General features: G+C 46.7%; 1 protein-coding gene across 1 annotated transcript in view; it reads left to right on the forward strand.

The window, feature by feature from the left end:
• Positions 1-7,796: 7,796 nt before the first annotated feature.
• The window catches only part of LOC120937454 (actin, alpha cardiac muscle 2), a 67,114-nt gene continuing 58,209 nt past the window's right edge, over positions 7,797-16,701 (forward strand). The window contains exon 1 of the mRNA XM_040350707.1: positions 7,797-7,900. The gene's annotated coding sequence lies outside the window, so the exon portion shown is untranslated. The remainder of the gene's footprint in view (positions 7,901-16,701) is intronic.

Consider the following 16,701-nt stretch of genomic DNA (forward strand, 5'->3'; position numbering starts at 1 on the left):
GGGGGAATTATTGCTGATCCTGAGTCGGAAGGCAGCCATGTTGGATTGGCAAGACCATCTGGGAGATATGTAGTGGCCCTGGCTCTTGGGGGACGTGGCACTCCAGTGCTGGTAGTTGGGGGATTTTAAGTTCCTGTGCTGCCATTTGGGCGTGATGCTGCAGCAGTTCTGCTACTGGGCCTGGGCATTTCTTGTGGTCTTTCATTGGCAGCAGAGTTGGTAGTGGGCCTTTGTTTTTGGGGTCTATTGCTGACGGCAGCACTGGTACTGGGAATTTGATCCTGGGGTATATTGCTGGCGGCTGCCTGTTTTCCAGAGCGCCCTGCCCTTTTAGGAGGGATCCATTCTTCCTCTGATTCATTTGCCGATCCACTACTATCGATCGGTTCAAATGTTGAATCTGATTCACAATCGGACTTGGCATTTGAATCTGATGAGAACTCCCCGTTGCTCTCATCAGTCATGGAGAGGATCTGGAATGCCTGCTTACTGGTATATACTCTTTTGGACATTTGTCTGTGCGACAGGTGGCAGGTGACGGTCACTTATGTGTGACAGGTGACGTTCACTGATAGTTGACAGGTGATGGGTGACAGGTGATGGTCACTGATGGGCGACAGGTGATGGTCATTAATGGGCAACAGGTGACGGTCACTGATGGGTGACAGGCAGTGGTGTCTCCAGCTTTCATATTTAGGGGGGGCACATGGGGGGACAGGGACAAAAGTAGGGGGGCAACTATAAAATGCAATTAAATATATATATATATCCTGGGGCCCTTTACTACGATCCCACTATGGGCCCTTTCACATGTTCTGCAGTGAGCTCCCTTCCTACTATACTGGGGCCCCCCAGGGTGGCAGAAAACACCAGCACACCAAGAAAATATAAGGGTCCAAAGCAGTGGGAGAACTATCATTGTTGCAAAGGTTGCCTTGCCACCGGGCCCTGGTGTTCTGCCACAGTGGGGATCCCCAGCTGTCCTGTCCCTGCTATTTACAGCGCTGGTCTGGCATCTGTCTCCTTGGCAGCGGCGGCAGTCTATTAGGAACTAGTGCTGGTGACATTATGGGTCACCAGCACTAGATCTGCTCCCAGTCAGATCTAATAAACACAGTATTTATTAGCATCAAGAGTACAACCACATAAATATAATCAACTGTATGATCAGCAGCCATGTGGGCTCTATGCCTGTCAAGTGTGGGCTTTGATCAATAAAATCACTGATATTTATGACTAGGATTTGACTAAGAGCATCACCTGGATTGCATCCCGATCAGCATGTCAGAGAAGGGTCCACTGCAGCTAAGCAACCTGCAGGGAGCTCAACTGTCTACAACCAATAGAGATGGGCTCGGGTGTGTTTGAAATCCCACATGCCCGATCACGCCAGGAAGCCGACACTCCACAGTGCTAATCAATGTATGGGCTGCCTAAGAGCTAAGACCAGCCATAGACAATTTAAATCTCAGCTGGTTCAGCAGAAACTGGCTGAGATTTGAACCATTAAAGAGCAGATTCTCTTATAATTATCACTAGTGGTTGCTGTATAGCCACTGTTGATAATCACTGTTTGTCGGGAGAATATAATTGCTGGGCAGGAGGGATGTTCCCCTGTCACCACTGTCTGTTGATGGGGGAATCATGCAAGTTTCTTTCCTGCAATCTGTGGATGCAGGAAAGAAATTTGCACCGTATATTATCTGCCTAAGTGAAAGTAAATTGTGAATGTTTTGAAAGAACAGGAGAGGGGGAGGGAGACAGATGGGGGGGAGAAGGGATGGAGATAATGTAGTTCAGTGATTACAGTGTACTGCAGTCTGCAGTGCACACACTTAAACACGGTCCAGGCTAGAATATCTGGTTGTGTGAGCGCTCGCATTATGCAGTGTCGGCGAGCAGAGGGAGGGGGAGGAATCCCCCGCAGAGCTGACTGGGGACGCTCTCCCTCTCGGGGAGCAAAATACAAAAATGTGGGGGGGCACATGGTGGGGCACAGCATGATGTTGGGGGGGTCAACGCCTCTGGTGACAGGTGACGGTCAATGATGGTGACTGGTGCACTTTATGGGACTGATAGGAGACAGATGAGGGTCACGGATGGGTCATTGATGACAGTCACTGGCGATGGTCACTGATGGGTGACAGGTGACAGTCACTGATGTGTGACAGTTGACGGGTAACAGTCACTGATGGGTGACAGGTGACGGTCACTGATGGTGACTGGTAGGAGACAGATGAGGGTCATGGTCACTGATGGGTGACAAGTGCACCGCTGATGGCAGTCTCTGACGATGACAGGTGCACTTTATGGGCACTGATGGGTGACAGGTGCACTTTATGGGCACTGATGGGTGACAGGTGCAGTTTTATAAGCACTGATGGGCACTTATGTGGTGACTGTTTGGTGACAGTTGCAATGGAGGGGGGCGATGTGACAGGTTCTCTTTTTTTGTGTGGTGTTGGTGCAGACACTGACACTACACAAATCGGTAACTCACTGCTCCTGGCTCTAATCTCCTCACACTGGAAACGGTGTGTGAGGAGAGAAGAGCCGGTAACAGCTAGTAACCGGTCTGTGTTTACATTTAGTTATCGGCTATGAATGGATCACAGCAGATCACGTGGTAAACAGCCACCAGCCATTGGCTATTTACCCTTGTCGGTGACGAGCAGTGTTCCTGGGAACACGCTGCGACAGACATGACGGTGCTGCGCGCTCCCGATCGCACGCATATGCGGTCTTAATAGGGGGATCCCCATTTATGATCCCCTTGTTAGTGATGCGCCACCGACAGTGCAGGGCTACGCGCCCGCACACATGCCCTGTGTGAATGGGCCGACGTCATATGACGTCCACCCAGAACGAGAGCCGCACCGCTCCGCCATCACATGACGGTGGGCGGGCGGCAACAGGTTAATCCACCACAAGCAATCCACAGCACAGTGAGCGGTGGAAACCGAAAGTAATGACGTAGTGCAGCAAAAAGCACCGCCTACCACCCTCCGGTCCTCGCCAATCAAAAACAGCACAGGAGCCAAAGGGACAAATCATTGTAGAGTGGGGGTGTTTGCAGGCACATTGCTTGCACCTCGAACACTCCCTAGAGAATCTATGTATTGTCGCTGCTGCCCACTATTCAGATGGGGGCCCCCTGGTGAGCGCCGGCCATCTGAATAATGGCAGCTGGTTGGCTTTGGAAGTGTCTATCAGAGCCAGGCTTCCAAATAGTTAATAGGGTGTGCGTTCCCTGGTTAACACTGACAGGTGTCTCAGCCAATCCGGTTCACCGGTTCTGGTTACCGGTAACCAGATTGGTTAAAGCGACATCAAGGGTGGGACTACTTCGAGGGATCGTGGAGGAGGATCCGAGGATAGCTGACCGAGAAAGGTAAGTGCCAGCAGGGGGGGATCAATCTGGTGGGAATTGATGGGCACAGTGGTGACAATGGCATGGCACAGTGGCTGCATTTGGCATGGCACAGTGGCGACAATTGATGGGCACAGTGGCGACAATGGCATGGCACAGTGGCGACAATTGATGGGCACAGTGGCTGCGTTTGGTATGGCACAGTGATGCGTTTGGCATGGCACAGTGGCGACAATTGATGGGCACAGTGGTGACAATTAATGGGCACAGTGGCGACAATGCATGGCACAGTGGCTGTGTTTTGGCATGGCACAGTGGCGACAATGGCATGGCACAGTGGCGACAATGGCATGGCACAGTGGCGACAATGGCATGGCACAGTGGCTGTGTTTGGCATGGCACAGTGGCGACAATTGATGGCACAGTGGCTGCGTTTGGCATGGCACAATGGCTGCGTTTGGCATGGCACAGTGGCGACAATTGATGGGCACAGTGGCGACAATGGCATGGCACAGTGGCGACAATTGATGGGTACAGTGGCTGCGTTTGGCATGGCATAGTGGCGACAATTGATGGGCACAGTGGTGACAATTGATGGGCACAGTGGCGACAATGCATGGCACAGTGGCTGTGCTTGGCATGGCACAGTGGCGACAATGGCATGGCACAGTGGCGACAATTGATGGCACAGTGGCTGCGTTTGGCATGGCACAGTGGCTGCGTTTGGCATGGCACAGTGGCGACAATTGATGGGCACAGTGGCGACAATGGCATGGCACAGTGATGACAATTGATGGCACAGTGGCTGTGTTTGGCATGGCACAGTGGCGACAATTGATGGGCACAGTGGCGACAATGGCATGGCACAGTGGCGACAATTAATGGGCACAGTGGCGACAATGGCATGGCACAGTGGCTGTGTTTGGCATGACACAGTGGCGGCAATTGATGGCACATTGGCTGCATTTGGCATGGCACAGTGGCGACAATTGATGGGCACAGTGGTGACAATAGCATGACAAAGTGGCAACAACTGATGGGCACAGTGGCAACAGTTGATGACACAGTGGCGACAATTTTATGGCATAGTGGCTGCGTTTAATGGGCACAGTGGCTGTGTTTGGCATGGCACAGTGGCGACAATGACATGGCACAGTGGCGACAATGGCATAGCACAGTGGCGACAATTGATGGGCACAGTGCCGACAATGGCATGGCACAGTGGCTGCGTTTGGCATGGCACAGTGGCGACAATTGATGGCACAGTGGCTGCGTTTGGCATGGCACAGGGGCTGTGTTTGGCATGGCACAGTGGCGACAATTGATGGGCACAGTGGCGAAAATGGCATGGCACAGTGGTGACAATTGATGGCACAGTGGCTGCGTTTGGCATGGCACAGTGGCGACAATGGCATAGCACAGTGGCGACAATGGCATGGCACAGTGGCGACAATTGATGGGCACAGTGGCGACAATTGATGGCACAGTGGCTGCATTTGGCATGGCACAGAAGCGACAATTTATGGGCACAGTGGTTACAATGGCATGACACAGTGGCGACAACTGATGGGCACAGTGGCAACAATTGATGGCACAGTGGCTGTGTTTGATGGCATGGCACAGTGGTGACAATTGATGGGCACAGTGGCTGCGTTTGATGACATGGCACAGTGGCGACAAATTTATGGCACAGTGGTGACAATTTTATGGTACAGTGGCTGCGTTTGATGGGCACAGTGGCTGCGTTTGATGGGCACAGTGGCGGCAATTGATGGGCACAGTGGCGGCAATTGATGGGCACAGTGAGGCTGCAATTGATGTTTTTTTTCAGTTTCTTTGCGCCCCCCCAAAAATTTGGAGCACCAGCCGGCACTGGCACTTATCATCACCGACTGTCAACCAGTGACGAATCATCCATTGGTGCAAGGTGGGGCAGACCACAGTGACCCCCGGGCCCATGATGTGCAATGGACACCCAGTGAGCACAGTGGCGACAATTGATGGGCACAGTGGCGACAATGGCATGGCACAGTGGCGACAATTGATGGGCACAGTGGCTGCGTTTGGCATGGCACAGTGATGCGTTTGGCATGGCACAGTGGCGACAATTGATGGGCACAGTGGCGACAATTGATGGGCACAGTGGCTGTGCTTGGCATGGCACAGTGGCGACAATGGCATGGCACAGTGGTGACAATGGCATGGCACAGTGGCTGCGTTTGGCATGGCGCAGTGGCGACAATTGATGGGCACAGTGGCTGCGTTTGGCATGGCACAGTGGCGACAATTGATGGGCACAGTGGCGACAATTGATGGGCACAGTGGCGACAATGGCATGGCACAGTAATGACAATTAATGGCACAGTGGCTGCGTTTGGCATGGCACAGTGGGGACAATGGCATGGCACAGTGGCGACAATTGATGGGCACAGTGGCGACAATGGCATGGCACAGTGGCTGCGTTTGGCATGACACAGTAGCAACAATTGATGGCACATTGGCTGCATTTGGCATGGCACAGTGGCGACAATTGATGGGCACAGTGGGGACAATGGCATGACAAAGTGGCGACAACTGATGGGCACAGTGGCAACAGTTGATGACACAGTGTCTGCGTTTGATGGCATGGCACAGTGGCGACAATTGATGGGCACAGTGGCTGCGTTTGATGGCATGGCACAGTGGCGACAATTTTATGGCACAGTGGCTGTGTTTAATGGGCACAGTGGCTGTGTTTGGCATGGCACAGTGGCGACAATGACATGGCACAGTGGCGACAATGGCATAGCACAGTGGCAACAATTGATGGGCACAGTGCCGACAATGGCATGGCAAAGTGGCTGTGTTTGGCATGGCACAGTGGCGACAATTTATGGCACAGTGGCTGTGTTTGGCATGGCACAGGGGCTGTGTTTGGCATGGCACAGTGGCTGCGTTTGGCATGGCACAGTGGTGACAATTGATGGGCACAGTGGCGACAATGGCATGGCACAGTGGTGACAATTGATGGGCACAGTGGCTGCGTTTGGCATGGCACAGTGGCGACAATTGATGGGCACAATGGCGACAATGGCATGGCACAGTGGCGACAATTGATGGGCACAGTGGCGACAATTGATGGGCACAGTGGCGACAATTGCATGGCACAGTGGCTGCATTTGGCATGGCACAGTGGCAACAATTGATGGCACAGTGGCTGCATTTGGCATGGCACAGTAGCGACAATTGATGGGCACAGTGGTGACAATGGCATGGCACAGTGGCGACAACTGATGGGCACAGTGGCAACAATTGATGGCACAGTGGCTGTGTTTGATGGCATAGCACAGTGGCGACAATTGATGGGCACAGTGGCTGCGTTTGATGACATGGCACAGTGGCGACAATTTTATGGCACAGTGGCGACAATTTGATGGGCACAGTGGCTGCGTTTGATGGGCACAGTGGCTGCGTTTGATGGGCACAGTGGCGGCAATTGATGGGCACAGTGGCGGCAATTGATGGGCACAGTGAGGCTGCAATTGATGTTTTTTTTTTTTTTCGTTTGTTTGCGCCCCCCAAAAATTTGGAGCACCAGTTGGCACTGGCACTGATCATTCCTGACTGTCAACCAGTGACGAATCATCCATTGGTGCAGGGTGGGGCAGACCACAGTGACCCCCGGGCCCATGATGTGCAGTGAACACCCTGCACCCGCATGGATGATAGCCACTGGTTATTTGTTTGAAAAATCTGTTTAGTATGTCCCCTGTAAAAACCTAGGGCTGTCAAGCAACACACATTGTGGAGTTGTTGAACAGTGGTGTATTTCTGTGGATGAAATCGTTAATTCTCACAAAACAACACACAAAGTGAAGAATATATTTATCTTTTTTTTTTGTGTGATTTTCTATGAACAAGTAATAATAAAAATTCGGCAGTTATTTAATAGCAACTTGTTGTTTTCATGTTATCGAGCATGTAATGTTCTCAACATTGGGATTTAACATTTGTAATATACAGGCGGACGTTTAATGAGGTATTTCACCTACTCCTATTTTGTGTTGGGTCCGATACTGTAATACTTGTGTGTGATTAGTCAATGATATTTGTACCGTTTTAAATCTTTGTCACTACAATCTCCTGCACCGTGCTAGTGCAGGGGGATTATCGGGACATACTTTGCGTGCCACAAATCCGCCCTCTTTCCTTGCTCTTTCAGCTGTAGCACTGGCAGGAAGAACTGGCATTCTAGAGCCCCGAAGTGAATCCTTTTACGGTTCCAGCCTCTTTTCACCTGGTGCCCGGCCAGACTGACCTTGTATGGGCACCCTGCGGACAGTAAAGGCGCCCAAGGGGGGCAAGGTCGGTGCCCAAGAACCTAATATGGCTAGACAGAAAGTAAGAGATCATGAGGAGGAAGGGTGGGCAGCAAAGGGCCATGGGTTATATATATACACACATACCCTTTATACTGGACCGTAACCTGAGCGAGCTGGAGAGTTAGCTAAAAAGCCCCCCAGCACTGCCTGAGACAGACCGGAGACCAAGGTAAGAACACGGCTCAGAGACTTTCAGGGAGATAAAGCAAGAGGGAAACTTGTAGGAATAAAAAGAAAGAAAAAAACAGTAAGGGTGGCAGTGAGAGCCGCACCTGGAGGGGCGGTGCTGCATAAATTATTTTACATTAAACGCACAATGGAAGAAAGCTGTGGTGAAAGATGAATCAGAATAAAAAGTTAAACAAACTTTACTAACGGAAAATATTGTCTAAACATAAAATACTATTCGAAATTATAAAACAGTTTTAGGAGTTTAGCAGAATAAACTTGCATGCTAAATCGATTGATTGTAAATATGATTACAGCACCAAAATACAATAGTTAAATATGCAATAATTATGGATAATTAATCAACATAAAAAAATTCCCCAACATATAAACAGGGAATAACAATTGTATACGTTCTTTGCAGTTTAGGACTTCCTTCATAGTACCGAGAAAACTGTATTTGCACGTCACCGGAAAATAAATGAATGACTGTGCTTGTGAAGGACTCAACATAATCAGTTAAGAGTAGTAGGCACTGCAGGACCACATATTGGGCGACATCCTTGACAGACAAAGCATGCTGCAGCCAGCTAGATTAATTTATATTGCCTTTTTGTTTACTCTTATAAAGAGTCATACATTGAGTTAAATATTAGGCTGTGAGAAGTATAGTAACATTTATATGTTAAACGGTAGAACAGGCGAGAATTGCATTAATAATTAAAAAGACAGCTGACTTAATTTTTGCACATCCTTAATGTGATAAAGCAAACAAATACTTGAAAAAGGGTATGTGTATATATATATATATATATCATAGGCGTGCGCAGCCTATTGCATTAGGGTGTGCACCCCAGAGCTAAAACACACATGCGCGTGCGCGTGTATATATACATATATATATACATATATATATACACATATACACACACACACACTATAATGTCAAAAGTACACGCACATGAACTTTAATGACATCCCAGTCTTAGTCCGTAGGGTTCAATATTGAGTTGGTCCGCCCTTTGCAGATATAACAGCTTCACCTCTTCTGGGAAGGCCATCCGCAAGGTTTAGGAGGGTGTCAATGGGAATGTATGACCATTCTTCTAGAAGAGCATTTGTGAGGTCAGGCACTGATTTTGGATGAAAAGGCCTGGCTCACAGTCTCCACTTTAATTCATCCCAAAGGTGTTCTATCAGGTTGAGGTCAGGACTCAGTGCAGGACAATCAAGTTCCTCCACCCCAAACTCGCTCATCCATGTCTTTATGGACTTTGCTTTGTGCACTGGTCCAAATCATTTTGTGGAGGTGGATTATGGGTGTTATGGTGTTTTTTTTTTTTTTCAGGGGTTGGGCTTGGCCTTTTAGTTGAATGAAACTCTTAAGGCGTCAGCATAACAAGACATTTTGGACAATTTCATGCTCCCAACTTTGTGGGAGGAGTTTGGGGATGACCCCTTCCTGTTCCAACATGACTTCGCACCAGTGCACAAAGCGAGGTCCATAAAGACATGGAGGAGCGAGTTTGGGGTGGAGGAAAATTAAACTTCAAGTGCAATAATTTACATTATAATAGTAACTAAAACATAAAAAGTGTAACACTCTAAAAAATTAAACCTCCCAACTAAAAAGTTGTTGCACTCGAACTTAATTTGTATTGCAATTATCCGTAGAGGGGTTTCCACCATCCCTGCAAAGTTAAAAAAAAAAAAAAAACGTATGTCTTATTCTCATTTATTTTGATGTGTATTACATGTGCAACCACATATAACTGGAATTGTTGCAGTTGGAGTCAATCTGTATGGCAAATATCTATAGGAGGGGTTTCCATCATCCCCACTAAGTTTAATTTTTATGTATTTTTTCAGTTTGATGTGACGTTACACATTTCAGAGACCGGTATTGTGGGAATATTGACGTTTATTGAGATTTCTATACATTAGAGGGTTCCACCATTATTGTTAAGTTATTGATCAGTAAGTTAGGGCTGCACCTTTTTTTTGTGGTGTGGGAACACATAACAGTGCTTAGCGGCAGGCCTTTTACTGACACTTTTTTATTTTACCTCCAGTAGTTTATTGTTAATAGTAATGTGGTGATTACCTATTATATTAAAGGTGGCACTGATTGGCACTGATGGGCAGCACTGATTGGCAGCATTGATGGGCAGTAATTGGCAGCACTGATAGGTGGCACTAATAGGCGTCACTGATTGGCACTAATGGACACTAATAGGTGGCACTGATAGGCAGCACTGACTGTCAGCACTGAGCAACACTGATAGGCAACACTAAGCGGCACTGATTTGCAGCACTCATGGGCACTGATAGGCAGCATTGATTGGCACTGATGGTCAGCACTGATAGCGGCACTGATAGGCAGCACTAATGGGCACTGATAGGCAGCACTCATGGGCACTGATTGGCAGCATTGATTGGCACTGATGGGCACTGATTGGCAGCATTGATTGGCACTGATGGGGAGCGCTGATTGGCACTGATAGCGGTACTGATAGCGGCACTGATAGGTAGCACTGATAGACAGCACTGATTGGCAGCATTGATTGGCACTGATGGGCAGCGCTGATTGGCACTGATTGGCAGCACTGATTGGCACTGATTAGCAGCACTGATTGGCACTGATGGTGGCACTGATAGACAGCACTGATTGGCAGCACTGACTGGTGGCACTGATTGGCACTGACTGGCAGCACTGATTGGCAGCATTGATTGGCACTGATGGGCAGCAGTAATTGCAACTAATGGGCACCAGCATTCATTGACACTGACAGAGGAGAGAAGTTTTATATGCAGTAGATCATGACAAGAGCTGCTCGGTGTGTGAAACTTTCATGATGTAATGTATCTGCATGCAGTCACATGTGGAACTGTCACATCAGACAGTCAGGTGACTTCTTCCACCAATCAGGTGCCCTCAGCCCTATGACCCCCAGTACAGAGCCCTGATACTTCTCTCCTCTGCTCTCATCACCTCCCCTCCAGCCTTCTCCCCAGACAGGTCCCACTCACTTTCTGTGGAGGAGGCTGGATCCTGGATCAACTTTTCCAGCACAGCCCAGAACTCAGATCACCTCTACCAGCTCACCGAACCCCGCAGACAGCCCGCACCCAGCAGCCCTTCCTTCACAACTCACTGGGTGATGTCGGGGGAGGGGTGGGACTGAGCAGCTATCAAACAACCAATGATCGGGCTGCCTAAGAAAGGGGGCGTGGCCACATACATGTAGCGGCCCGCCCAGTCCACATCCCATTGGCTGGTGTTTGATGGCTGTTCAGGCCCGCCCACCTCCAAAATCACTTTGACTTTTCGTCAGCTCCCGCAAGAAGTTTTACACACAGTGAGCGGCTCTCTCCTCATGATCGGATCCGCTGTATGTGAAAGTGATTCACAGGCAGCGCGAGCCACACACTGCTTGGATTGAACATTTGACAGTGAATGAGAGGCAACATGGGATGAGGGTGTGCCCAGGCACACCCGGCACACCCTGTGTGCACGCCTATGATATATATATATATATATATATATATATATATATATATATATATATATATATATATACATACATACATACACTCATCAGCCACTTTATTGGGTACACCTGTTAAATTGCTTGGTAACACAAATTGCTAAACGGCCAATTACATGGCAGCAACTCAATGTATTTAAGCATCTAGAGTGGTCAAGATGAAGATTATTTAAGTGACTTTAAACATAGCATGGTTGTTGGTGCCAGATGGGCTGGTCTGATTATTTCAAAAACTGCTGATCTCCTGGGATTTTCACACGCAACCATCTCTAGGGTTTACATACATACATGGTTCCAAAAAAGAGAAAAATATCCAGTGAGCGGCAGTTGTGTGGAAGAAAATGCCTTGTTGATGTCAGAGGAGAATGGGCAGACTTGTTTGAGATGATAGAAAGGCAACAGCAACTCAAATAACCACTCGACAGAATTTGCCGTAAACAACATGAAATCCATCCTGCCTTGGTTCAGGCTGGTGGTAGTGGTGTAATGTTGTGGGGGATATTTTCGTGGTACACTTTGGACCGCTTAGTACAAATTGAGCATTGTTTAATGTTTAACCACTTCAATACCAGGCTTTTATACCCACCTCAATACCGGGCCTATTCTGGCACTTCTCTCCTACATGTACAAATCATCATTCTTTTGCTAGAAAATTATACAGAACCCCCAAACATTATATATGCTTTTTTAGCAGACACCCTAGGGAATTAAACGACGGTCATTGCAACGTTTTATCTTGCATGGTATTTGCGCAATAATTTTTCAAACGCCTTTTTTTTGGAAAAAAATTGTTTCATGAATTAAAAAAATAACAAAACAGTAAAGTTAGCCCAATTTTTTTGTAAAGTATGAAAGATTATGTTACACCGAGTAAATAGATACCTAACATTTTACGCTTTAAAATTGCACACACTTATGGAATGGCGCCAAACTTCGGTACTTAAAAATCTCCATTGGCAACGCTTTGAATTTTTTTACAGGTTACCAGTTTAGATTTACAGAGGAGATCTAGTGCTAGAATTGTTGCAGGCACTCTAACGCACGCAGCGATACCTCACATATTTGTAACAAGTGAAATATTTGCGCTGTAAAGTGTTATACAAATTAATGTGTGTGTGCATATAACCACATACATATACAAGTACAAAAAATGGGTGGGGAAAGTCCAAAAAAGGGGGAGTGACACTAATATACCAGTAAACAATATTGTTGAATAGTCATTAATCGAGGGCACAGTGCTGAAGAGGTCCAGGTACAACAAAATCCAACCATGTAGGGGTGCAGTTCATCAATACTTTATCCAATCAATAACGTTGTGAAGTGAAAAATGTTGAAAAACACAACAATAAAAATAAAATATAAAAATAGAAATAAAAATAAATATAAAAATAAAAATAAGAATAAGGGTCAAAGTATTTCAGAAGAAGGAGGCCTTGTATCCAAAAAGGGTGAAAGATAGAGAGTGAGCCGTAACCAAGATCTCATATATGCACCTCTAGTGATCCCAGCAGCTCACCTCTAATCTGGCAAGCTGGATTAAATCAGCCTGATCCTGATGGGTGTGGTCCGTTGTTGAATATCACATACGGGTCTCCATAAAGTGTATTACATGAAAAAGTAAAAGGAGTAGAAACCAAATGGTGTGATAACGTCACAGAGAGGGATAGCAATGTCTTCTGATTTAAACCAGTGGAGATGCACTCACATGTGGGTGAAAAAACTGGGGCTCTTATCCACGAACGCCGAGCTCGTCAGTCCCTCCTTCCTCTCCCTTACTGATTCTCCAGGGTTAGGAGTCCCGTGTCCCCAATGGTTCACGAGTCGGCTCTTGTTATGTATGAGGATCTCGGTGGTGTATGTGGGGTAAGAGAGAAGGACAAGCCTGATCGTGTGATATCATCAACTCCCCTGATGAAGTCACATGTTGACGATACGCGTCGGGATTGGAGGGCTTGACACACTCCAGCATCCGACCACTGGATATACGAGTTCGCCACTCGTCGGATTGATGCAGCAATTTCGATTTTAAATGTGAGTTTTTAAGTGCTTTTAAAATAAACTTTTCACGTCTGACTGGGCTACGCTGTGGTTGTTTATTCCACTTCCCCCCATGTATGACTGCCACATCTGAGTGTCCGGACTGAGCCACAGATAGAGGGGAAGTGTTGGAGGCACAGATTTATTGCGAGTCCACACTCGTGGAGGAAGGTCTTTTATGTTATATTGTTCATGTGAGTGCATTACTACCTGGGCATTCCTGGGGGTTTTTTTGTTTATTGTTGATGATATCACACGATCAGGCTTGTCCTTCTCTCTTACCCCACATACACCACCGAGATCCTCATACATAACAAGAGCCGACTCGTGAACCATTGGGGACACGGGACTCCTAACCCTGGAGAATCAGTAAGGGAGAGGAAGGAGGGACTGACGAGCTTGGCGTTCGTGGATAAGAGCCCCAGTTTTTTCACCCACATGTGAGTGCATCTCCACTGGTTTAAATCAGAAGACATTGCTATCCCTCTCTGTGACGTTATCACACCATTTGGTTTCTACTCCTTTTACTTTTTCATGTAATACACTTTATGGAGACCCGTATGTGATATTCAACAACGGACCACACCCATCAGGATCAGGCTGATTTAATCCAGCTTGCCAGATTAGAGGTGAGCTGCTGGGATCACTAGAGGTGCATATATGAGATCTTGGTTACGGCTCACTCTCTATCTTTCACCCTTTTTGGATACAAGGCCTCCTTCTTCTGAAATACTTTGACCCTTATTCTTATTTTTATTTTTATATTTATATTTATTTTTATTTCTATTTTTATATTTTATTTTTATTGTTGTGTTTTTCAACATTTTTCACTTCACAACGTTATTGATTGGATAAAGTATTGATGAACTGCACCCCTACATGGTTGGATTTTGTTGTACCTAGACCTCTTCAGCACTGTGCCCTCGATTAATGACTATTCAACAATATTGTTTACTGGTATATTAGTGTCACTCCCCCTTTTTTGGACTTTCCCCACCCATTTTTTGTACTTGTATATGTATGTGGTTATATGCACACACACATTAATTTGTATAACACTTTACAGCGCAAATATTTCACTTGTTACAATTATCACTTTTTGTCTATCGAGGTAGACCTCTTTTTTATTTGCAGCAGTATCCCCACTTTTCACTTGTCCCCTCACTCTAGACAGCGCAGGAGTTCACTTCACTTATATATCACTGATACCTCACATATGTGGTTTAAACGGCATTTACATATGACGGTGGGACTTACGTGTGCGTTCGCTTCTGCGCGCGAGCTACCGGGGACAGGGGCGTTTTAAGTTTTTTATTTTTTTACTTATTTTTTTTTACACTTTTATTCCTATTACAAGGAATGTAAACATCCCTTGTAATAGGAAATGTGTGTGACAGGTCCTCTTTATGGAGAGATGCAGGGTCAATAAGACCCCACATCTCTCCTCCGGGGGGTGGAAAGCATGAGATCGGTGAAAAAAATGTCACCGATCTCATTATTAGTGTTGCTTACTAGCCACAATCGTGGCTTTGTTTACTTACGGGTACCCGGGTGTGACGTCATCACATCGCGCCCAGGCCTCCGACGGTCATAAAGATGACTGGTGACCATCTGGTCACCAGTCATCTCTATGCTTCCTGCCTGCGCCGGACGATTCTTTCTCCGGGCCCCCGATGGCACTGGAGAGCCCGCAGAAGCACCGGATGGCGGCGGGAGGGGGGATGTCCCCTCCCGCCGCCTATAAGAACGATCAAGCGGCAGAACCACCGCTATGATCGTTCTTATGTTGCACAGAATCGCCGGCAGAAGAGAAAAATATCTGAATGATGCCTCTAGCTGCAGGCATCACTCAGATATCCCCCCACAAAGCCCAGGACGTCATATGACGTCCACCCAGGATGGGAAATCCCATCTGTGGACGTCAAATGACTATGGGCCGGTATTGAAGTAGTTAAATGCCACAGCCTACCCAAGTATTGCTGCTGACCATGTCCATCAATTTATGACTACAGTGTACCCATATTCTGATGTCTACTTCCAGCAAGATAATGCACAAATATCACAAAGCTCAAATCATCTCAAACTACTCAAACTAGTTTCTGGAACATGAAGTACACTGTACTTTAATTGCCTCCAGTCACCAGATCTCAATCCAATACAGTACCTTTGGGGTGTGGTGGAACGGGAGATACGTATGATGGATGTACATCCGACAAATCTGCAGCAACTGTGTGATGCTATCATGTCAATATGGACCAAAATCTCTAAAGAATGTTTCCTAAATCTATGCCACAAAGAATTAAGGCAGTTCTAAAGGCAAAGGGGGGTCCAAATTGGTACTAGCAAGGTGTACCTAATAAAGTGGCCGGTGACAATATCATTGTCTGTAATGCATTGGGATTTATGCTGTCTACATATTAAAGTCCAGTTTATTCTTGCTTTAATATTACTGTAATTCAGTCAGACTGCATACACTTTTTTTTTTTTTTTAAACTGTACTGTTTGCTGTGTCAAGGGTTATAACAAGGTGTGCTAGCAACAAGCTAGAAAACCAGACCTCTGCTCAACACACAGCTCAGCAGATGTTGAGAGAGTCCCCACATAGATCTGTAATAGAGACCTTAGAGGCCAACTCTTTCTTGGTAAAAAGCCCAACAGTAAAGATGATGGTAAGAATATGGCAAGCAGGAAAATTAGCTTTGGGCTATAAAGGACTAACAGAATATTCTCCATTATGGGAAAACAATAACTTAAAAGAAATTTTGGCCATGGGGAAATTAAAAGAATGGGATAAACGTGGGATAACCAGAGTGGCACAACTGTACACAGGTTGCACATTAAAACTCTTCTCAGAGCTAAGTAGTGAATATAGCATTCCAAACTCCATGTTTTTTTACCTATTTGCAGGTCAGACACGCACTACAAGCCCAATTTAAGCTACAGTCGGTAAGATGGCAAAAGCTCACGCATCTCCAAAGACTAATCAAGGCGGGGGTCCTGAAAGGTCTTATCTCAGAATTGTATGAACGGATCAGTTAATAGGAAAAGAGAAGTTGAGTAGGAACAAACAGAGGTGGGAGGAGGATATTGGCCTTATAACAAACGACCAATGGGACAGGATATTGGAACTGGGGACAGTGGTTTCACTAGCCCCGTCACAACGGGTCTCCCACTTATTCCTCCTCAACAGGGTTTATTATACCCCCAAGAAATTATA

This window comes from Rana temporaria, chromosome 4 (genome assembly GCF_905171775.1).
Source record: "Rana temporaria chromosome 4, aRanTem1.1, whole genome shotgun sequence".
Taxonomy (NCBI): domain Eukaryota; kingdom Metazoa; phylum Chordata; class Amphibia; order Anura; family Ranidae; genus Rana; species Rana temporaria.